Here is a 24,099-nt window from a genome sequence, read left to right on the forward strand (position 1 = left end):
GCCTAATATAAGGAATTTGAAAAAATTTGTACTTTTACTTTTGATACTATATATTTGAAATTACATTTACTTTTGATACTAAAGTATATTTAAAATGAAATACTTTTAGACTTTAACTCAAGTAGTATTTTACTGGTTGACTTTCACTTTTACTTGTGTCATTTTCTGTTAATGTATCTTGACTTTTTATGACAAGTGGGTACTGTATGTGTATGAAATGTAATCTTTGTTTTTGTATAATTTGTCTTGACTCTTGAAGAAGTGAACAAATCCTATAAAAAAATATTCAACACAAGTATTATTATAGTAGTACATTATAATTATTAACAGTTCAATGACAGACATAAATAAATAATATTGATATTAAACCTAATTTTGTCCAATTTACAACTAATCTAGGAATCACATACTTCAGGCAGGCCAAAGGGTTTTAGAGGTACAGTACCCACTGGTATAGATGTCTGGCTATTGGGCCTATGTTATGAGGCCCTGTTGGTTGCTTGCTTGCTTCAATGCATTGCGAATTTGTCCATCTGTCTTTGTCAAGACTAAACATACAAAAAAAAGTACATATTACTTTGGAAAACATCTATGAATTGTGACTATAGCATCATTCTTACTTTTGCACATCAAGCCACCTTATTCATCTTTTATTTTCACACGTCTTTATAGAAAAACATGTTTGTGCTCTCTTGTGTGTTGAAAAAGGCTCCATAATTCATAGTTTCTTTCAATACTCTAAAAGCAAAAACCCCAGTGAGAGTGAAAAAGCAACAATGACCTTTAACGTTTACACTGTATGAAAAGAGTGTGTACTGAATGGTTAGCTAGCTACTGAATCCAGAGCAGCATTATTCCCCTGGCTGCCTTATGTGGTTGTTTACATGAGGATTATGTACACTTCAGAGTCACTAAGTAGCTGTATGCTGGGTATTTAGTGGTGGCTACCGCATTCAAAATGGCCTTATCAAGTCCCTATAGGGTCAGTTATTATTAGTGGTTTACCGGTATATTCTTGGCTTGTGCTATGGTGTTAGTTATAGCCTGTTTGTAGGTCGCTCTGCTCAAGACTCTGTCTCCCACCCGTGTCATTCTGAGGGAAGCTTTGCATTTCTCCTGTCGATGCCAGCAATTCATCATTGCTAAGCAGCTGTTCCAAGTAAAATGACTGCTATTAAAGCTATAATCAGCTGTTGAAACAATAACAAAGTGTACTTACTGCCCCTGTTTTGTGTGTGGATACTTTGTTTGTTTACATTTACTTTGTTTACAAGCATTGGAGTAAAACAAGCTTTTGGGTTCTGATGGGATACGACAGTTGAACTGAGCTCATGAGGCATTTATTTACAAGTTATATTCTTCAAGAATCAATGGGTACATATCATTAATTTACAAGTCCAAAGATGGATGTAGCAACTGCAGATTGCCACATTAAATTAATTATTATTTTATAATGCACATCATGTTGTTGTTTATGGTTGCTTTTACTGCTCTCTGAATGTGAATGACAGTAAAAATGTAGTGTACATGCTTCAACATATGTCTACTAATTACCGGTTAGCGGATTCATTGTTTCTCAGATGATTCGTGTCTAAAAGGGATGTCTACTCTCTTTGTCTCTCTGACTGAATTCTGCAGTAGATACATTTTCCTTTTGTCACAGTCAGACACTAATATGATCATATTCCACATAAAGTGCCTTCAGAAAGTATTCATACCCCATTACTTATTCTACATTTTGTTGTCAAAGTGGGATTAAAATGGATGTAATTGTACTTTTTTTGTCAACAATATACACAAAATACTCTAATATAATAGTGGAAGAAAATGTCTAACATTTGTCCAAAATAATATGAAAAATAAAACACTAATATCTTGATTAGATAAGTATTCAACCCCCGTGTCAATACATGTTAGAATAACCTTTGAAAGCGATTACAGCTGTGAGTCTTTCTGTGTAAATCTCCAAGAGCTTTCCACACCTGGATTGTGTAACATTTGCCCATTATTCTTTTCAAAATTCTTCAATCTGTCAAATTGGTTGTTGATCATTTCTAGACTGGCATTTTCAGTTCTTGCCATGGATTTTCAATCAGATTTAAGTCAAAACTGTAACTTGGCCACTCAGGAACATTCACTGTCTTCTTGGTAAGCAACTCCAGTTTAGATTTTGCCTTGTGTTTGAGGTTATTGTCCTGCTGAAAGGTGAATTCATCTCCCAGTGTCTTGTGGAAAGCAGACTGAATCAGGTTTCCCCCAGGAGAATGCCTGTTTCTACAGTTGAAGTCGGAAGTTTACATACACTTATGCTGAAGTCATTACATCTCATTTTTTAACCACTCCACAAATTTCTTGTTGACAAACTATAGTTTTGGCAAGTTGGTTAGGACATCTACTTTGTGCATGACACAAGTTGTTTTTCCAAAAGTTGTTTACAGACAGATTATTTCACTTATAATTCACTGTATCACAATTACAGTGGGTCAGGAATTTACATGACTGTGCCTTTAAACAGCTTGGAAAATGGCAGAAAATAATGTCATGCTTTTAGAAGCTTCTGATGGGCTAATTATCATCATTTTAGTCAATCGGAGGTGTATCTGTGGATGTATTTCAAGGCCTACCTTCAAACTCAGTGCCTCTTTGCTTGACATCATGGGAAAGCAAAGGACCATTTGAAGATGCTGGAGGAAACTGGTACAAAAGTATCTATATGCACAGTAAAACAAGTCCTATATCGACTTAACCTGAAAGGCCGCTCAGCAAGGAAGAAGCCACTGCTCCAAAACCGACATATAAAAGTCAGACTACGGTTTGCAACTGCACATGGGGACAAAGATCATACTTTTTGGAGAAATGTCCTCTGGGTGTCCATAATGCCCATCGTTATGTTTGGAGGAAAAATGGGGAGCTTGCAAGCCGAAGAACACCATCCAAACCGTGAAGCACGGGGGTGGCAGCATCATGTTGTGGGGGTGCTTTGCTGCAGGAGGGACTGGTGCACTTCACAAAATAGATGGCTTCATGAGGAAGGGAAATTCTGTGGATATATTGAAGCAATATCTCAAGACATCTGTTAAAGCTTGGTCGCAAATGGGTCTTCCAAATAAATGGACAATGACCCCAAGCATACTTCCAAAGTTGTGACAAAATGGCTTAAGGACAACAAAGTCAAGGTAAAACAAAAAAGCCCTGACCTCAATCCTATAGAACATTTGTGGGCAGAACTGAAAAAGTGTGTGCGAGCAAGGAGGCCTACAAACCTGACTCAGTTATACCAGCTCTGTCAGGAGGAATGGGCCAAAATTCATCCAGCTTATTGTGGGAAGCTTACTGAAGGCTACCCAAAACGTTTGACATAAGTTAAACAATTTAAAGGCATTGCTACCAAATACTAATTGAGTATGTAAACGTCTGACCCACTGGGAATGTGATGAAAGAAATAAAAGCTGAAATAAATCATTCTCTCTACTATTATTCTGACATTTCACATTTTTAAAATAAAGTTGTGATCCTAACTGACCTAAGACAGGGAATTTTTTACTAGGATTAAATGTCGGGAATTGTGAAACTGAGTTTAAATGTATTGGGCTAAGGTTTATGTAAACGTCCGACTTCAACTGTAGATTGAGATGTTGATCAATTAGATTTAAACCAAATATGACCCTATTATCCACATTAAAATGATGTGGTCTGCCAAGTGAGTCGACTGTGGCCACTAGTTCTTCCAATTATACCCCGCTTTGAGTGGCTCTGTTCTTTCTGTGTAGGCTATTTATAAGGCTGTGCTCTTGAGTCTCATACTGTACAGTACCACCTGCTGTATTTTTATTTTGTTAGTGCTGGGGCCTCTCCCTGATACTCTATGGTCTCAGTTTTACCATAACCTTTTAAAGCTTTATAAAGGGCTTAACCAGTTGCATCTCTAGGGGCGCTATTTCATTTTTGGATAAACGTTCCCGTTTTAAGCGCGATATTTTGTCACGAAAAGATGCTCGACTATGCATATTCTTGACAGTTTTGGAAAGAAAACACTCTGAAGTTTCAGAATCTGCAAAGATTTTGTCTGTAAGTGCCCCAGAACTCATTCTACAGGCGAAACCAAGATGATACGTCAAACAGGAAATGAGCAGAATTTCTGAAGCTCTGTTTTCTAATGTCTCCTTATATGGCTGTGAATGCGACAGGAATAAGCTTAGACCTTCTGCCGTTTCCCCAAGATGTCGGCAGCATTGTGACATATTTGTAGGCATATCATTGGAAGATTGGCCATAAGAGACTACATTTTCCAGGGGTCCGCCCGGTGTCCTTTGTCTAAATTTGTGCGTAATCTTCAGGTGCGGGCATTTTCTCCTGGGATTCAGGAGAGAAAGCACACTTCCACGAACGATATATCATCGAAGAGATATGTGAAAAACACCTTGAGGATTGATTCTAAACAACGTTTGCCATGTTTTCAGTCGATATTATGGAGTTAATTTGGAAAAAAGTTCGCGTTTTGAGGACTGAATTTTCGGTTTTTTTTGGTAGCCAAATGTGATGTACAAAACGGAGCTATTTCTAATACACAAATAATCTTTTTGGAAGAACTGAGCATCTGCTATCTAACTGAGAGTCTCCTCATTGAAAACATCAGAAGTTCTTCAAAGGTAAATGATTTTATTTGAAGGCTTTTATGTTTTTGTTGAAATGTTGCGTGCTGGATGCTAATGCTAACGCTAAATGCTACGCTAGCTAGCTACTTTTACACAAATGATTGTTTTCCTATGGTTGAGAAGCATATTTTGAAAATCTGAGATGACAGTGTTGTTTACAAAAGGCTAAGCTTGAGAGATGGCATATTTATTTCATTTTATTTGATTTTCATGAATAGTTAACGTTGCGTTATGGTAATGAGCTTGAGTCTGTATTCACGATCCCGGATCCGGGATGGGGAGATCAGAAAGGTTAATTAACTACATTGTACACTGTAACTTAGATTTTTATGACAAGGCGAGACCCAAATGCAGAAACAGGAGGCAGATGATTGGAATCTTACAATGTTTATTAATCCAAAGGGGTAGGCAAAGGAATGGTTGAGGACAGGCAAAAAGGTCAAAACCAGATCAGAGTCCAGGAGGTGGCAGACAGGCTTGTGGTCAAGGCAGGCAGAATGGTCAGGCAGGCGGATACAAAGTCCAGAAACAGGCAAGGGTCAAAACCGGGAGAATGCAAAAAGCAGGAGAAAGGGAAACCGCTGGTTGACTTGGAAACATACAAGACGAACTGGCACAGAGACACAGGACACAGGGGTAAATACACTGGGGAAAGTAGGCGACACCTGGAGGTGGTGGAGACAATCACAAGGACAGGTGAAATAGATCAGGGCGTGACAAGAGCAGTCTAGTCATTACACTGTGTCAAAACAAAGCTTTACTGTTAGTAGAAACAGTAGACAGGGCATGTTAGACAATATCATGTTTTGTCATTTAATGTTTTTTTTTTTTTTTTTTACATTTTAGTCATTTAGCAGACACTCTTATCCAGAGCGAATTAAATAATAAAAATGGACTAGTCTCCAAATAAGACGATAAATTCACCAATACAAATATTTTTCTAATGAAGTGTAGGCCTAGTAAAACTCACTTTTCTCTAACTAAGCCTTGCAGCCCCACTGTCCTGAATGATGGCTCTATAACCCAGGTTTTATCATGGCTGGTGAGCGCTCAACACTGCAGCTCAGCCTCTGATACAAATTCGCCTCCTCTCAGCCATGTCACTGCCTTGGTCAGAGGTTTGTTTTGTGAGCCTGCATAAGCCTATAATGTACATCTACAGACCACAAAATGCATTTTCATGCCTTTCAATATTGGAGCACCTCCAAATCAAATTACACAATCAACTAGGGCTGGGCGATATGGCCAAAATATTATATCACGGTATTTAATAATAAACGTTCAAAGTTTGCTTTATGAGTAGTGCATGACTCTAGGGTGGCAGCACATACATTCTAAGTGATTTCAATGGGTCTTTCAGCATTCTGATTGTTTTATACTGTTCAATTCAACTTCAACCCTTCAAAAGTCATAATTTTCATCAATTTCTGCATTTGTGATCATTTCCACACTGTCGTGTAGGGCTGCATAATATGGGCAAGTAATCTGGGCCTTATTTTTTACAAAATGTTGCAATTTGACTTGTGATTTGGAGCAAAACACTTGGGTTAACTGTTGGAATCATGGGAATAGAATGTCTATTCCAATTATATAGTTAAAATATAATAGTGGGCACTTTTTATACAGTGTTGTTTTGACATGACAACAAATGAAAATGCCATGGAGGAGTTATTGTGACAGGGTATGAACTAATGTGTTGAACGGTGTTTCCTAGGAGACCCTATAATCTTTGGCTTTAATGAGCATCTTTCCTGTTGATCCTTAGATATGGTAAGTTATGTTACTTTTTCCTTGACTGTAATATTTCATATAGTGGGTATCGCACAGTCTTTACCAGCAAACAATTCACACTTATTAAGGTTTAGGCAAAGACCAGATGCTTTGGAAAATATATTTATCACATCAACTGCTCTAGGAATCTGGTCAGCATCTTTCAAAAAGAGGGTTGTGTCATCTGCAAGTTGATTTATGATAATATCTCTGTCCGCTATTGAGATCCCTTTTAAATCATTAGATTTAACAGAACTTGTAAGAAGTTGGGTTGCAAGCAGGAAGAGGTAAGGCGAAATTGAGCAACCTTGCCTAATTCCTCTTTTCAAATCAAATCTAGGAGAAGTGCCATGCTTTAATTTAATTGAACTGTTCCCATTCATATAAAGAGTTTTAATAGTACTACAAAATAATTCCCCAAAGGAGAGAAATAGAAACTCATGTTCCACTGTATCAAAGGCTTTATAAAAGTCTAAGAAGACAATAAAACGATCTTCGAAGGTTAAATCAGAATAGTCAATAAGGTCTAACACCAGTCGGATATTATTAGATATATGTCTATTCCTCATGAAGCAAGATTGGGTCTCTTCTGTAATTGAGTCCAATACTGTATTCATTTTTTTTGCAAATATGGAGGCTAATATTTTGTAGTCATTATTGAGCAGACAGATTGGACACCAATTATCGAGTAGAAGCAAGTCTTTTTTGGGCTTAGGGATTAATATAATCAGACCTTGAGTCAAACTGGGAGGGAGAGGATTATTTACAATGCTTTCAGAAAAGACCTCCAACAGAAAAGGGGCCAACTGTTGAGAAAAAGTTTTGTAAAACTCAGCAGATATACCATCAGTCCCAGGAGTTCAATCAAATAATTGACTTCTTCAACTATAATAGGGTCATCACACTGTTCCCTCTTAGCCTCCCCAATTGATATCACATCCCCCAGAGAGTCAAAAAAAGTGTTGAGGAAACCTCACAATACTTAGAACTATATATATTTCTGTAGAAGTTGCAGCTGAAGTTAGAGATTAATTTGGGATCATCTGTGATCAGTAAGCGGAGTGGTCGGGATGTTAACAGAAATAGCCTGTTTATCAAAACATTTAGACACCAGCCAAAAATCTACGCGTGATTGTCTGGAGCATGCCTTATTACTCCATCTGAAAGACTTGTCATTAGGAAACTTTATTCTCCAAATATCTATAATATCAAACCTTCCCATAAACTGCCTCAAAGTTATATTTATAGAAGTGGACTTGGGGGCCATCGGAGGCCATCTATCAATTAAATTATTCAGAGAAATATTAAAATCCCTACCTACAACAAGTAAAGCATTGAGGAACTTGGTTAGCCAATGGACAATACGTTTTTTTCTAAAGATTCAAGTAACTAATCATTTTCAAGTTTGGAATTGTAACCATAAATGTTGGTAATAATAATGTTGTTGTACCCACAGTGACTATTAAAACCTTCCCCAACCAGAAACCGTGGATTGATGGCAGCATTCGCGCAAAACTGAATGCGCAAACCACTGCTTTTAATCATGGCAAGGCGACCGGAAACATGACCGAATACGAACAGTGTAGCTATTCCCTCCGCAAGGCAATCAAACAAGCTAAGCGTCAGTATAGAGACAAAGTAGACTCACAATTCAACGGCTCAGACACAAGACGTATGTGGCAGGATCTGCAGTCAATCACGGATTACAAAAAGAAAACCAGCCCCGTCGCGGACACCGATGTCTTGCTCCCAGACAAGCTGAACAACGTCTTTGCTCGCTTTGAGGACAATGCCACTGACACGGCCGGCTACCAAAACCTGCGGGCTCTCCTTCACCACAGCCAACGTAAGTAAAGCATTTACTCGCAAGGCTCGCAAGGCTATCGGCCCAGACTGCATCCCTAGCCGCGTCCTTAGAGCATACGCAGACCAGCTGGCTGGTGTGTTTACGGACATATTCAATCAATCTCTATCCCAGTCTGCTGTTCCCACATGCTTCAAGAGGGCCACCATTGTTCCTGTTACCAAGAAAGCTAAGGTAACTGAGCTAAACAACTATCCGTAGCACTCACTTCCATCATGAAGTGCTTTGAGAGACTAGTCAAGGATCATGTCACCTCCACCCTACCTGACACCTTCGACCCACTCCAATTTGCTTACAGCCCCAATAGGTCCACAGATGACGCAATCGCATTCACACTGCCCTAACCCATCTGGACAAGAGGAATAACTATGTAAGAATGCTGTTCATTGACTACAGCTCAACATTTAACACCATAGTACCCTCCAAACTCGTCATTAAGCTTGAGGCCCTGGGTCTCGACCCTGCCCTGTGCAACTGGGTCCTGGACTTTCTGACGGGCCATCCCCAGGTGGGGAGGGTAGGAAACAACATCTCCACCCTGCTGATTGGGGCCCCACAAGGGTGCGTTCTCAGCCCTCTCCTGTACTCCCTGTTCACCCATGACTGCGTGGGCATGCTCGCCTCCAAATCAATCATCAAGTTTGCAGACGACACTACAGTGGTAGGCTTGATTACCAACAACGACGAGACGGCCTACAGGGAGGAGGTGAGGGCCCTCGGAGTGTGGTGTCAGGAAAATAAACCTCACATTCAACGTCAACAAAACAAAGGAGATGATCGTGGACTTCAGGAAATAGCAGAGGGAGCACCCCCTATCCACATCGACTGGACAGTAGTGGAGAAGGTGGAAAGTTTTAAGTTCCTCGGCATACACATCACAGACAAACTGAAATGGTCCACCCACACAAACAGCATGGTGAAGATTGCGCAACAGCGCCTCTTCAACCTTAGGAGGCTGAAGAACTTTGGCTTGTCACCAAAACCACTCACAAACTTTAACAGATGCACAATCGAGAGCATCCTGTCGGGCTGTATCACCGCCTGGTACGGCAACTGCTCCCCCCACAACCGTAAAGCTCTCCAGAGGGTAGTGAGGTCTGCACAAACCATCACCGGGGGCAAACTACCTGCCCTCCTCAAGGCCATCAGAATGTTAAATAAGCCATCACTTACATTGAGTGGCAGCTGCCAACATATTGATTCAAATCTCTAGCCACTTTAATAATTAAACATTGGATGCAATAAATGTATCACTAGTCACTTTAAACAATGCCACTTCATACAATGTTTAAATACCCTACATTACTCATCTCATATGTATATACTGTGCTCTATACCATCTACTTCATCTTGTCTATGCTTTTTGGCCATCGCTCATCCATATATTTATATGTTCATATTCTTATTAATTCCTTTACCCTTGTGTGTATAAGGTAGTTGTTGTGAAATTGTTAGATATTACTGCACGGTTGGAACTAGAAGCACAAGCATTTTGCTACACTCGCATTAACATCTGCTAACCATGTGTATGTCACCAATAAGATTTGATTTGATTTATGCCTATTTATCAACAGCAAATAATTTGACCGTGTCCTTTGGGGGTTGATACCTTTCTCGTTTAGGTTTTACTTTACTATAACTCTATTTCTAATTGAATTTATTGTAAGGGAAACGAAAACATGCTTGATGTTGCAGTATGCTTTTAGAATAATGCAAAACATATCTTTGACTCTATCCAGCGAAGCAAATGACGCCAGCCCACTGAATGAATGACAAATGGATGGAATGGGCAATAATTGTGCAAGTTAATTCCCAATTTAAATTAGGCCTAACTGAATGATGAGGGTGAAGAGGTTCATTTAGTTTAGAACAGCAATAGTGTAAAGATGAGTTTGTGTTATGCCTATTTATCAGCGTTGGGGCTCATGTTAATTCCGCATGCCTTGCAGGTTGGTACCATTCTCTATTCAGAAAGGGCATGTTCTGCAGTTTCTATTACACTTACCTTTGTAAAGTAACTTTCATGATTCAAGAGTGCAGCTCTATTTCCAAAGGCAGCATTGCTCTGGCTACTAGTAACATAATACACTTAAAATTTAAATGCTATTTATTTATGTAATTCATCCTTAAACAATTGTTCATGCACGGTTGCTTTTCTTTAGGAATACAGCAAATTATTTCATCTGTGCACCTGGCAGGTTATATTATTATTAATATTTTTTCTTTGTCAATTTTTGAATTATTATTCGAATCTACTCGAATCTACAAATAAAGTTGATCAAATCAATTAAACTGTAATGTTTTAATTGTAAAGGAAACTAAAATAGGCTACAGGCCTTTGACTTTGTAGAATTAAAACGAAACATATTCTTGACTCTATCTAAACAAATAACTATTGTTTAAAAACAAATATTGATATATTTCCACAAATATTTATTTATGCAAGTAATCATTTATAATAGTTAATGCACTATTTATCAAGCATTGGTGCGGGTTGATATGCATCTGATGCATATCCTAAATGGGACACCTAGCAACGTCCTCTAGTGGGTACTTATAGTGCCTTAGGAAAGTATTCAGACCCCTTGACTTTTTCCACATTACGTTACAGCCTTATTCTAAATTTGATTAAATATGTTTTTTTTCCCTCAGCAATCTACACACGATACCCCATAATGACAAAGCGAAAACAGGTTTTTAGACATTTTTGCAAATGTATAAAAAATCAAAACACAGATACCTTATTTACATAAGTATTCAGGTCCTTTGCTATGAGACTCGAAATTGAGCTCAGATGCATCCTTGATGTTTCTACAACTTTCTACAACTTGATTGTAGTCCACCTGTGGTGGAGACAGGATTGTGTCGAGGGACAGATATGGGGAAGGGTACCAAAACATTTCTGCAGCATTGAAGATCCCCAAGGACTCAGTGGCCTCCATCATTCATAAATGGAAGGAGTTTGGAACCACCAAGACTCTTCCTAGAGCTGGCCACCCGGCCAAACTGAGCAATCAGGGGAGAAGGGCCTTGGTCAGGGAGATGACCAGGAATTCGATGGTCAATCTGACAGAGCTCTAGAGTTCCTCTGTGGAGATGGGAGAACCTTCATGACAGCCCGCTTGGAGTTTGCCAAAAGGCACCTAAAGACACTCAGACGTACAGAGCAAAGTACAGAGAGATCTTTCACGAAAACCTACTACAGAGCGCTCGGGACCTGACTGGCGCCCAGGTTTACCGTCCAACAGGACAACGACCCTAAGCATACAGCCAAGACAACGCAGGAGTGGCTTCGAGACAAGTCTCTGAATGTCCTTTACTGGCCCAGCCAGAGCCCGGACTTTAACCTGATCGAACATCTCTGGAGAGACCTGAAAATAGTTGTGCAGCAACGCTCCCCATCCAACCTGACAGTACTTGAGAGGATCTGCATAGAAGAGTGGGAGAAACTCCCCAAATACAGGTGTGCCAAGCTTGTAGCGCCATACCCAAGAAGACTCAATGCTGTAATCGCTGCCAAAGTGCTTCAACAAAGTACTTCTGTAAATGTTTTTTATTTTTTTTATCGTTAATGAATTTGCAAAAGTTTCGAAAAACCAATTTTAAAATAAGGCTGTAACGTAACAAAATGTGGAAAAGGTCAAGGGGTCTGAATACTTTCCCGAAGGCACAGTATAGGCTGAATGGCGGTTCTGGTGTTGAGGCTTCCTGGGCGGCCAGCAGCTATCACTAGAGGAGGAGAAGGGGGAGGAAGGTAGTCTATTACTGCTTCTTTAATACTCTGCCAACCAGCAGGATATTAGAAATCAAAGTGAAGAAATACACCACAGTGACAAGAAAGAAATTAAGTCAGGTTTGCTCAGAGACTTCATTTGACTAATGTGTTTATAGCCAGAGTAATGAATCAAGTTAAGGAAACAACAGAATAATTCATGTGAGCTGTTCCTGCTAAATAACAAAGTAAATACGGGGAAAACTGTTTTATTTCCCGTTGGAGTGAGCTGGTAGAGATTTTCTCCTCTCAACTAAATGTAATTAGCTAAAACCAGACATCTTCGGCCAGGAGACCTACTTATTGTTTTGTTCTGCATTGTGTTTATTTTTTTTGTTTTGTTGTTAAGTTTTCTGGGGGTATTTGCTTTAAAATGTTGTTAATTATATTTTAACATAATCAAATAAGAGAGTGGAAGTACTGTAAAGTAAACATGATTTGTAAACTAAACTTCATTCCCTAAATTGAATGACCCCCTCTCAGTATTCATGCTGCTACTCAAAGGGAGTTATTGGGAGAGAGCGTCAAGTTGCTTGCTTGTCATGAACTCAATACTAATGCAAAATCCCTGAATAGATACCATTACACAATATATGAAAAATAGTTCCTAATAGACCTGGGGAATCATGATAGGCACTTTGGAGCAGTTGCATTGACCCACATTACTCCTGGAATAAAAGGCCCTTTCAACATAAACTATCTATTTTTCCACTTAACTTGCTCTTTAGTCCAGAAGTAGGCTTATAAACTTAATCTTGGTCTGTGTACAAATGCCTTTTTGAGTTGCGTCGGGTGATAGTTATTTGGAAATGCTGTCGTCTTGTGCTGTGCCATTAGTTCACAAGGTTAGACTTACATTTAGTTTTCAACAATGGAGATTTGTATAAACCTTGCTGTTTGTCTCTACGACATTTGAAACATTTTGTCAATATACAAATTCAATCTCCAGCTGTCCCATAGTAATACATGTGTCGGGAGTCGGAACAAGATAGTGTTTTATGTAATTGTGTGAGCTAAGTTGTTTATGTTGTTAAATTATGGCCTTCCACGTCGTTCATTATTTTCCATAGAACACATATCCACTTGTTGATTATCCCTTACTTATTTGTTTTGGAGACTGAAGTTGTTTCCCTGAAAGAAACATGGTTGACACGCTCGCTGTTGCCAAGCAACGTAGGTTTGCTCCATTTTAACTTGCCGAGCCACCTTGTTGGATCGGATCCACATACCAGCGGCCTTGGAAAAAGGTCCACCATACACATGTTTGTTTGTAGAGTTTGTTTTAATAGAGAGTCCAATAGAGTTCAGGGCAATTGAAAAGCAATAAAGTCATGCACAGAAACACATTTGTTTTCTATCTGTGAATAAATTCATTACATGTGTTGGCATGTCTTTGTTTTATGATGATGGTGGCGGTGATTTTGTGTGTGCGTGTGTGTGTGTTTATCCAAAACACTGTACTATACATGGAGGAATTGTGATGAATCCACTGAAACATAAAGAATGCATTACACTTTAAAAAAGTTTTTTTACACAGACCATTAAATTCATCAGATTTATTTTTGGTGGTTCATCAAGGAGCCGAGCTGTTGAATATTCATCATGGCCGCTGCCTAGCTCGTGTTCTTAAAATAAGGCTCATTAGCACTCCCAGCCTCTCTCTCTCGCTCTCTCACACAAAAGTTATTCTTCAGAGCTGTTGTCACACTCCGAAGAGAAACACAAACATGTTATTCATCTGAATTCACTGTCTGTACATCAGTGAGCTTCTTCTGTCTTTGTATCTTTTCAACATAGTTATTGTTCGTTGTGCATAGGCTATTGCGTGTTGTGTACCTATTACCATATTTACATGAATAATGAAGATATTTAATTAATTAAAATATATACAGTACCAGTCAAAAGTTTGGACACACCTACTCATTCAAAGATTTGTCTTTATTTTTTACTACTACATTGTAGAATAATAGTGACAACATCAAACCTATGAAATAACACTTATGGAATCATGTTGTAACCAAAAAAGTGTTAAACAAATTCTTCAAAGTACACCCTTTGCCTTGTTGACAGCTTTGCACACTTGGCATTCTCTCAACCAGCTTCACGAGGTAGTTACCTGGAATGCATTTCCAACTACTTGAAGGAGTTCCCACATGCTAAGCACTTGTTGGCTACTTTTGCTTTACTCTGCGGTCCAACTCATCCCAAACCATCTCAATTGGGTTGAGGTCGGTTGATTGTGGAGGCCAGGTTGTTTGATGCAGCAGTCCATCACTCCCCTTCTTGGTCAAATAGCCCTTACACAGCCTGGAGGTGTGTTTTGGGTCATTGTCCTGTTGAAAAACAGATGAAAGTTCCAATAGGCGCAAACCAGATGGGATGGCGTATCGCTGCAGAATGCTGTGGTAGCCATGCTGGTTAAGTGTGCCTTGAATTCTAGCGTCACCAGCAAAACACCCCATACCATCACACCTCCTATTCCGTGCTTCACGGGAGGGGGGGGGGGGGGGGGGGGACCACACATGTGGAGATAATCCATTCACCTACACTGCGTCTCACAAAGACATGGCGGTTGGAACCAACAATCTCACATTTGGACTCATCAGACCAAGGACAGATTTTGACCGGTCTAATGTCGCTGCTCGTGTTTCTTGGTCCAAGTAAGTCTCTTCTTATTATTGGTGTCCTTTAGTAGTGGTTTCTTTCTAGCAACTCAACCATGAAGGCCTGATTTCACGCAGTCTCCTCTGAACAGTTGATATTGAGATGTGTCTGTTAATTGAGCTATGTGAAGCATTTATTTGGGCTGCAATCTGTACTGCAGTTAATTGCCAATTTCTGAGACTGGTAACTGTAATGAACTTATCTTTTGCACCAGCGGTAACTCTGGGTCTCCCTTTCCTGTGGCGGTCCTCATGAGAGCCAGTTTCATCATAGCGCTTGATGGTTTTTGCGACTACACTTGGAGAAACTTTCAAAGTTCTTGACATTTTCCTAATTGACTGATCTTCATGTCTTAAAGTAATGATGGACTGTGAGACATACACTGTGGGATATACGTAGATATGTTTTCAACATTTTATGTAGCCTACATTACATACAAAACATTTTAATATAAATAATTAATGTAAATTATAATATTACTAACATTACATTTTAATGCAATGTACATACTTGAATTGTGTACATATTTATTTTTGGTATGAGGAGTTTAATTGTAGTACTCTGCTCTGCTCACGCCTCCATTCCTGAAATCTTGTGTTCAGCACAGCAGGTAGTTTCACCTCATCACAGACTCTGCATGGAGGGGTCTACCCATGGGCAACCCATTAATGTCCACTTCGTAACGGCCTCCATATTTTATGACCTACTTCATCAAAGTTTCATAGAAGACTTCACTTGGCACTTCAAAGTTTTTAGAGCAAAGTAATGTTCAAATTGAAAGCTTTACCTGCATGTGACTCTTTGCTTTTGGTTGATGGTTGGACAGCCACAGGAAACTATCTTCACTATCTTTACCACTGCCTTAGGCGGAGTTACTGGAGTAGTACTGTACTGTATGTGATTCATCATCATTGATTTGAAGAGAGGGATTTTTCAGTATATAGATGGTCTTTCCATATACTGTACATCAGTGGAGGCTGGTGACCTGAAACATTGAGGAAGATGGGAGACCTATAGGCGCAGAACACACAGATGACAAAGTGTGTTTCAAAAATCGTCAGACTCACCTATTTTAACCTACAGCATTCAATAAAGACATTTATAGTACAATATTATGGGGAATGGAAATGAGAGGGCTACTTACATAGTGTTGGGAAGGGATCACAGCAGTAATTGAATGAGGGTATGAGGCGTGTTCAGGATTTGACTGAGGAGAGAAAAATGACAACACACTACACAGTTAGACGAAAGAGCTAAGAATTAGTCCAAGCAAGGAGTAAAATCATTGATGTGTAATATTGTGATTGTGCATTTAATTCGCTGTACATACGCTAATGAGAGACAATTGATAGGGGCACTCGCAGTGCCAGTGGATGTGTGGATACATGAGACGTGGCTTCAGTTCATGTCAGGAGAGAGTTGACAATGGTAGTGGAGTGGAGTGGTCCTCACCTCTTAATCAGGGAACAGGAGGGGATTTAGCTGTAAACACAAATAGCAGATACATTCCATTACAGCTGTGCCATCGTAGGTTTGAACTACAAGTTTCTTCATGAAGTTAAACTCAAAATTCACAAAGTCAAACACAGAATGCAAATCTCACCCACTTGACACATTAACCTTTCTGATCTCCCCATCCCGGATCCGGGTTCGTGAATACAGACTCAAGCTCATTACCATAACGCAACGTTAACTATTCATGAAAATCGCAAATGAAATGAAATAAATATGCTAGCTCTCAAGCTTAGCCTTTTGTTAACAACACTGTCATCTCAGATTTTCAAAATATGCTTCTCAACCATTGCAAAACAAGCATTTGTGTAACAGTATTGATGGCTAACGTAGCATTTAGCATTAGCATTCAGCTGGCAACATTTACACAAAAAAACAGAAAAGCATTCAAAAAAATAATTTACCTTTGAAGAACTTCAGATGTTTTCAATGAGGAGACTCTCAGATAGCAAATGTTCAGTTTTTCCTGAAAGATTATTTGTTTAGGACAAATCGCTCCGTTTTCTGCGTCACGTTTAGCTATGAAAAAACCCCTGTATCCAGGATTGTGTAAATCTATCAGCAAGCTCATTAGCATAACACAACGATAACTATTTATGAAAATCGCAAATGAAATGAAATAAATATGCCATCTCTCAAGCTTAGCCTTTTGTAAACAACACTGTCATCTCAGATTTTCAAAATATGCTTCTCAACCATAGGAAAACAATAATTTGTGTAAAAGTAGCTAGCTAGAGTTAGCATTTCGCGTTAGCATTTAGCGTTAGCATTAGCGTTAGCATCCAGCACACAACATTAACAAAAACATAAAAGCCTTCAAATAAAATCATTTACCTTTGAAGAACTTCTGATGTTTTCAATGAGGATACTCTCAGTTAGATAGCAGATGCTCAGTTTTTCCAAAAAGATTCCTTGTGTATTAGAAATAGCTCCGTTTTATACATCACATTTGGCTACCAAAAAAAATCCATAAATTCAGTCCTCAAAACGCAAACTTTTTTCCAAATTAACTCCATAATATCGACTGAAAACATGGCAAACGTTGTTTAGAATCAATCATCAAGGTGTTTTTCACATATCTCTTCATTGATACATCGTTCTTGGACACATGCTTTCTCCCCTGAATCAAATGGTAAAGTAGAAGCAGCTGGCAATTGCGCACCGAATTCGACGCAGGACACCAGGCGGACACTTGGAAAATGTAGTCTCTTATGGTCAATCTTCCAATGATATGCCTACAAATACGTCACAATGCTGCTAAGACCTTGGGCGAACGACAGAAAGTGTAGGCTCATTCGTTGCGCAATCACAGCCATATAAGGAGAGAATGGAAAACAGAGCTTCAGAAATTCTGCTAATTCCTGGGTGATGCATCATCTTGGTTTCGCCTGTAGAATGAGTTCTGGGGCATTTACAGACAAAATCTTTGCAGATTCTGAAACTTCAGAGTGTTTTCTTTCCAAAACTGTCAAGAATATGCATAGTCGAGCATCTTTTCGTGACAAAATATCGCGCTTAAAACGGGAACGTTTTTTATCCAAAAATGAAATAGCGCCCCTAGAGCTCTAACAGGTTAAAGTAGCCCAATAAACATTCCTGAATCAAGCCCTGATCATCCACATATCTGACCATAACTGAAAACTCCAAGCAGACTGGTGGTACCATAGGTCCCAGAGTGGTGGGGCTATTTCTACCCCCTGTGGCCTGGAGTTTTATCTGTTAACCTAACCAGGAAAACCCTGGACCCCATAAGTTACGACAGTGATTAATCAGTTGTAAAAAGGTTTTACAAGGGCTATGATGGGACCAGTTTTTCCTAATCGGGTTATATGGTTTAAAAAAACTCCTGGCCCTGGGGGGATGAAAACCCTGTCAAACTGCAGCTACCTTATATTTGTTCATATAAATCATATTTAGACTAGATTAGGAGGGGGATTTCCTCTACCCAGACACAGAGACAGCAACTGATAGACCGTAGAACTCAGTTTGCTTTATGCATGTTTGCAACTTTAGGCTTTATAAAAAAAAATGTACTAACATCAGTCATCACTATTATGTTGATTGGTTAATTCCAGGTAATCATTTTGGATTGAAAACATATAGGCAGCCTAGCCGGCCCAATTTTGAATATAAGCCAAATTTGATCCCATTCACATTTTCTCCTGACACACAAATGGACTATAAATACATACTATTATATACTATTATATACCATTATCAATTAGTTTACCCTGACCAGATGGACTGGGCGAATTGGCAGTATACAGCTGCTCTTATTAGTAGCATACAGTTGATCAGAATGAAAAATAGTATTGTTTCATCCCATACAGCATGTCAGATTTCTAATGTTTAGGTGTAGCCTAGGCTGCTGCAACATTTATTACATTTGTTTTTGCTTGGGTCTGTCCGGAGTGATTACATGTTATCATCTTTGCTAAATAAATACAGGAGGAAAGTGGAAAGCTTGAACGCGTGTGTCAACCTCTCTTTTTAATCTAACTTTCAATGGATGACGCGATGGAATCTATCAAATCATTCTGAATTGATTTCGACATCATAGAAAAGTTCCATATGTTCAGCAAGTAAAGCATCGTAACGTGCAACTACCGCTGCAAGCTCCTTGTAGTTTCCCTTGTTAGCGGAACTTTCTCTCTTAGCATGTCTTCTTAAAGTCAATACTTGCATGCACCAAAACGCAGTGGTGTGGATATGCTGCTTGAGAAAATTTATCTTACTTTCTCGTTGTGTTGCGCAGTTTGAATACACAGATCTTCATCATGATTGATGCGTCTTTTCCCCAGAAGCTTGAATCTGATGTGGGCATTTACAGTGCCTTGCGAAAGTATTTGGCCCCCTTGAACTTTGCGACCTTTTGCCACATTCAGGCTTCAAACATAAAGATATAAAACTGTATTTTTTTGTGAAGAATCAACAACAAGTGGGACACAATCATGAAGTGGAACGACATTTATTGGATATTTCAAACTTTTTTAACAAATCAAAAACTGAAAAATTGGGCGTGCAAAATTATTCAGCCCCCTTAAGTTAATACTTTGTAGCGCCACCTTTTGCTGCGATTACAGCTGTAAGTCGCTTGGGGTATGTCTCTATCAGTTTTGCGCATCGAGAGACTGACATTTTTTCCCATTCCTGATGGCAAAACAGCTCGAGCTCAGTGAGGTTGGATGGAGAGCATTTGTGAACAGCAGTTTTCAGTTCTTTCCACAGATTCTCGATTGGATTCAGGTCTGGACTTTGACTTGGCCATTCTAACACCTGGATATGTTTATTTTTGAACCATTCCATTGTAGATTTTGCTTTATGTTTTGGATCATTGTCTTGTTGGAAGACAAATCTCCGTCCCAGTCTCAGATCTTTTGCAGACTCTATCAGGTTTTCTTCCAGAATGGTCCTGTATTTGGCTCCATCCATCTTCCCATCAATTTTAACCATCTTCCCTGTCCCTGCTGAAGAAAAGCAGGCCCAGACCATGATGCTGCCACCACCATGTTTGACCGTGGGGATGGTGTGTTCAGCTGTGTTGCTTTTACGCCAAACATAACGTTTTGCATTGTTGCCAAAAAGTTCCATTTTGGTTTCATCTGACCAGAGCACCTTCTTCCACATGTTTGGTGTGTCTCCCAGGTGGCTTGTGGCAAACTTTAAACGACACTTTTTATGGATATCTTTAAGAAATGGCTTTCTTCTTGCCACTCTTCCATAAAGGCCAGATTTGTGCAATATATGACTGATTGTTGTCCTATGGACAGAGTCTCCCACCTCAGCTGTAGATCTCTGCAGTTCATCCAGAGTGATCATGGGCCTCTTGGCTGCATCTCTGATCAGTCTTCTCCTTGTATGAGCTGAAAGTTTAGAGGGACGGCCAGGTCTTGGTAGATTTGCAGTGGTCTGATACTCCTTCCATTTCAATATTATCGCTTGCACAGTGCTCCTTGGGATGTTTAAAGCTTGGGAAATCTTTTTGTATCCAAATCCGGCTTTAAACTTCTTCACAACAGTATCTCGGACCTGCCTGGTGTGTTCCTTGTTCTTCATGATGCTCTCTGCGCTTTTAACGGACCTCTGAGACTATCACAGTGCAGATTTATACGGAGACTTGATTACACACAGGTGGATTGTATTTATCATCATTAGTCATTTAGGTCAACATTGGATCATTCAGAGATCCTCACTGAACTTCTGGAGAGAGTTTGCTGCACTGAAAGTAAAGGGGCTGAATAATTTTGCACGCCCAATTCTTCCGTTTTTGAGTTGTTAAAAAAGTTTGAAATATCCAATAAATGTCGTTCCACTTCATGATTGTGTCCCACTTGTTGTTGATTCTTCACAAAAAATACAGTTTTATATCTTTATGTTTGAAGCCTGAAATGTGGCAAAAGGTCGCAAAGTTCAAGGGGGCCGAATACTTTCGCAAGGCACTGTATATGCTCCCTGCTTTTTTTTTCTTCACATTTAGCTGAACAATTTTTGTTCTTCAGGTTACTGTACCCCCCTTTCACCCAAGGCTCAGACTTTCCAAAAAGCAGGCAAGCCAGAAACACAAGCGGCTTGATGAAAGGTTCCCTGTTAACCAGCTATACTTTTGATACCAATTGGTATTGAACTCCCTCACTTTTTCATCCTTCTTCATGAAACTGATCTCAGGCAGAGGTCGATCCTCAGTTTTAGTTTGCACCTTTTTAGTGTACCCCAGAGATTGAAATCGGTTCTTCAATAAAAAGTCAACCGCGTTTTCAGTAGCGTTGGCAGCGAAAACTGCACATTCGAGCTAGTAGTTAGCTAGGTAGCTACTTCTACTTGCTACTGAAGTTAGCAAGGCAAATTAAAATAAATTGCGCTAATTGGACAGTTCTAAGTTCTAAAACCAAGAAAACGATTTATTATCTACCTCTTCCGTCTCCTGTAATTTGAGGAAACTAATTTTATTTGAATAATATCCCAAAAATTCTCAACTATCACTTTTCAATCCCTATCCAAAAATGTCACCAACTCACCAAGCTTATCAACACATAGAACTCCCCCCCCCCAATAATGCTCTGCGGCACAACCCCAATACAACAGATTAGGTTTATTCTCTGATTCTAATCCTATGATTGGATGGACAACATGTCAGTTCATAATGCAAGAGCTTTGATTGGAGGTCGTCCTCCGAAAGTGGTCATAATTACCATGTAGGTCTATGGATGGGGTTGAGGCCTACAAGACTCCTAGCTTTTGTATTGAAGTCAATGCACCCAGAGGAGGACAGAAGCTAGCTGTCTTCCGGCTACACCATGGTGCTTTCCCAGAGAGTGCTGTTGAAGTTACTATAGGCCTTCCTTGCAAAACTGTGTGTTTTAATCAATTATTTGGGGACATAGCCTTTTTAGATAAAACTATACTCTTTTTTTCGTGTTTCACAATTTTTATTTTCATTAAATTTCACTGAGTAGGATGGTCCTCCCCTTCCTCTTCTGAGGAGCCTCCACTGCTCTACATCCAGTTTTACAAGAACAAACAGAATTCCTAACATGCCACATTTTCAGTAGATGAAAGAAAATCATCAATGCCTTTTATGTATAGTTGAAATCAATCAATAAATCAATTAAATTATATTTGTCACGTGCGGCGAATACAACAGGTATAGACTTTGCCGTGAAATGCCATACTTACAAGCCCTTTCCCAAAAATGCAGAGTAAAAGAAAGAAATACAATTTTAAAAATAAATAGTAACATAATACAATAACAATAACGAGCCTATATACAGTAAATATTTTTGCTAGCTAGGGCCATCTACTTTAAGGGCTGCCTGTCTTCCCAATAGCCTACATGGTGTGTGAACTGCTGACTGATCATAATTTGCAGATGTTTGATGACACATCAACCAGGATCAAGAGGCAGGGCAATTTGTGACTTGTTTTAGTAATCAGTGGCAGTATTGGAGGGGGAGTGGTTTCTCCTGTCCTAAACATTCAGCAATTAGTACCGGGACGTGTGCTCTTCACCTCTGCCAGCATTTAACGTTAATACTTCAATCACCCCTGGCTTCTCAGTGGCAGCTGTAAGTGGCGGTCTCGTCGGCAAAACTGAGACCGTCACCAAAACAGACGCTTCTCCTGAGTTGTTCTGCGAAATTGTTCGAGGAAGTAAGAGAGGAAGGCTCCACACCACTCTCTCACTTGAGGATATTACCCAGTTATTTTCTGATGATCTAATGTTGCTCTTTCGTAGTTTTGGCAACTATATGTGTGTTTTTTTTACCTGTTCACTTCGTTCGTCCCGGTGGTGGCACAGCGCTACTCATTTCTCCTAACTGGAGATTTTCTCCTTTCTCCCTCTCTCACCTGTCCATCTGCTCATTTGAATTCCATGCTGTCCACTCAAGCTTAACATTGTTGTCATCTATCGCCCACCAGGTGCCCTTGGAGAGTTCCTTAATGAGCTTGACACCTTGATAAGCTCATTTCCTGATAAGGGCTCACCGCTCTTCGTACTTGGCGACTTCAACCTCCCGACGTCGGCCTTTGATTAACTTTCTCTTTCCCCTCCTTGCCTCTTTTGCCCTCACCCTTTCCAAATCCCCTCCAACTCACAATGCAGGCAATATGCTTGACCTCATCTTTACTAGAGGCTGTTCACATACTAATCTCACTGCAATCCCCTTCCAGGCCTCTGATCACTACTTTGTTTCTTTCTCTGTCTCGTTTTCCTCCAACCCTAGTCATTCAGCCCAGATGGTCATGTGCCATCACAATCTTCGCTCTCTCTCTCCCACTACTCTCTCCTCTTCTATCCTATCATCTCCCGCTTCTCCCTCCTATCTTCTTATTTTGCCTATTCGACCCTACCCTCCTCCCTTGACTCGCACTGTACCCTTTCCACCCGGACGGCTCGGCCCTCCCCTCCTGTTCCGTGACTTATCGCGAGCTTACAGAACAGGTCTGCGAGCAGCTGAACGAAAATGGAGGAAAACTAAACTTCCAGAGGACCTATCATCCTTTCACTCTCTACCTTCTCTTCTTCTGCTGATAGAGCCACTTTATATCACTCTAAATTTCAAGTTTCTGCCTCTAACCCTAGGAAACTCTTTTCCACCTTCTCCTCAACCCACCACCCCCTCCCCCTCCCTCCTCTCTCTCTGTGGACAACTTTGTCAACCACTTTGAAAAGAAGGTTGACAACATCCGCTCCTCATTCATTCAGCCTATTGAGTCCACACATAACTACCCTACGCATTGACCTCTTTCTCCCCTCTCTTTCCAGATGAAATCCTGTGACCAGTGAGGTCTGACCGCCAGAGAACCTGCCCATTTGACCCCATCCCCTCCACCCTTCTCCAGACTATCTCTGGAGACCTTCTCCCATACCTCACTTCCTTCATCAACTCATTCCTGACCACTTGCTGCGTCCCCTCTGACTTCAAAATGGCCCGCGTTGCTCCCCTCCTCAAGAAACCAGCACATGACTCATCTGACGTCAAAAACTATAGACCGGTATCTTTTTATTTTCTTTCCAAAACACTTGAATGTGAATGTGCTGTCTCTGATGATCAACTCTCGTTATCTCTCTCAGAATGATCTTCTTGACCCTAACCAGTCAGGCTTAAAGATGGGTCACTCAACCGAGACTCTTCTCTGTGTTATGGAGGTTCTCTGCACTGCCAAAGCTGACTCTCTCTCTGTTATCATCCTCCTAGATCTATCTGCTGCCATCGATACCGTGAACCATCAGATCCTCCTCTCCACCCTCTCAGGGCTGGGATCTCAGGCTCTGCACACTATTATATTGCATCCAACCTGGCAGACCGCTCCTACCAGGTGATGTGGAGAGGATCTATGTCTGCACCACATACTCTCACTAC

General features: G+C 40.1%; 2 long non-coding RNA genes across 4 annotated transcripts in view; one reads left to right on the forward strand and one right to left on the reverse strand.

The window, feature by feature from the left end:
* LOC149985557 (uncharacterized) overlaps positions 1 to 17,753 on the reverse strand; it is a 30,201-nt gene extending 12,448 nt beyond the window's left edge. Inside the window, exons 1-4 of one of the 3 annotated variants that reach the window (XR_016495674.1) lie at positions 17,072 to 17,753; positions 16,642 to 16,703; positions 16,178 to 16,207; positions 15,861 to 15,932 (exon numbers count right to left, since the gene is read on the reverse strand). This is a non-coding gene — a long non-coding RNA (uncharacterized LOC149985557). Of the gene's footprint in view, positions 1 to 15,860; positions 15,933 to 16,055; positions 16,208 to 16,641; positions 16,704 to 17,071 lie in introns of those variants that run through there. The other 2 variants (XR_016495669.1, XR_016495672.1) reach the window with 2 other exon arrangements.
* LOC118964841 (uncharacterized) overlaps positions 1 to 24,099 on the forward strand; it is a 52,091-nt gene that overhangs the window by 23,705 nt on the left and 4,287 nt on the right. The window contains exons 2-3 of the long non-coding RNA XR_005052021.2: positions 23,502 to 23,731; positions 23,935 to 24,055. This is a non-coding gene — a long non-coding RNA (uncharacterized LOC118964841). The remainder of the gene's footprint in view (positions 1 to 23,501; positions 23,732 to 23,934; positions 24,056 to 24,099) is intronic.

Source organism: Oncorhynchus mykiss, chromosome 1 (assembly GCF_057628025.1).
Source record: "Oncorhynchus mykiss isolate SJ-2025 chromosome 1, ASM5762802v1, whole genome shotgun sequence".
Classification (NCBI taxonomy): Eukaryota; Metazoa; Chordata; class Actinopteri; order Salmoniformes; family Salmonidae; genus Oncorhynchus; species Oncorhynchus mykiss.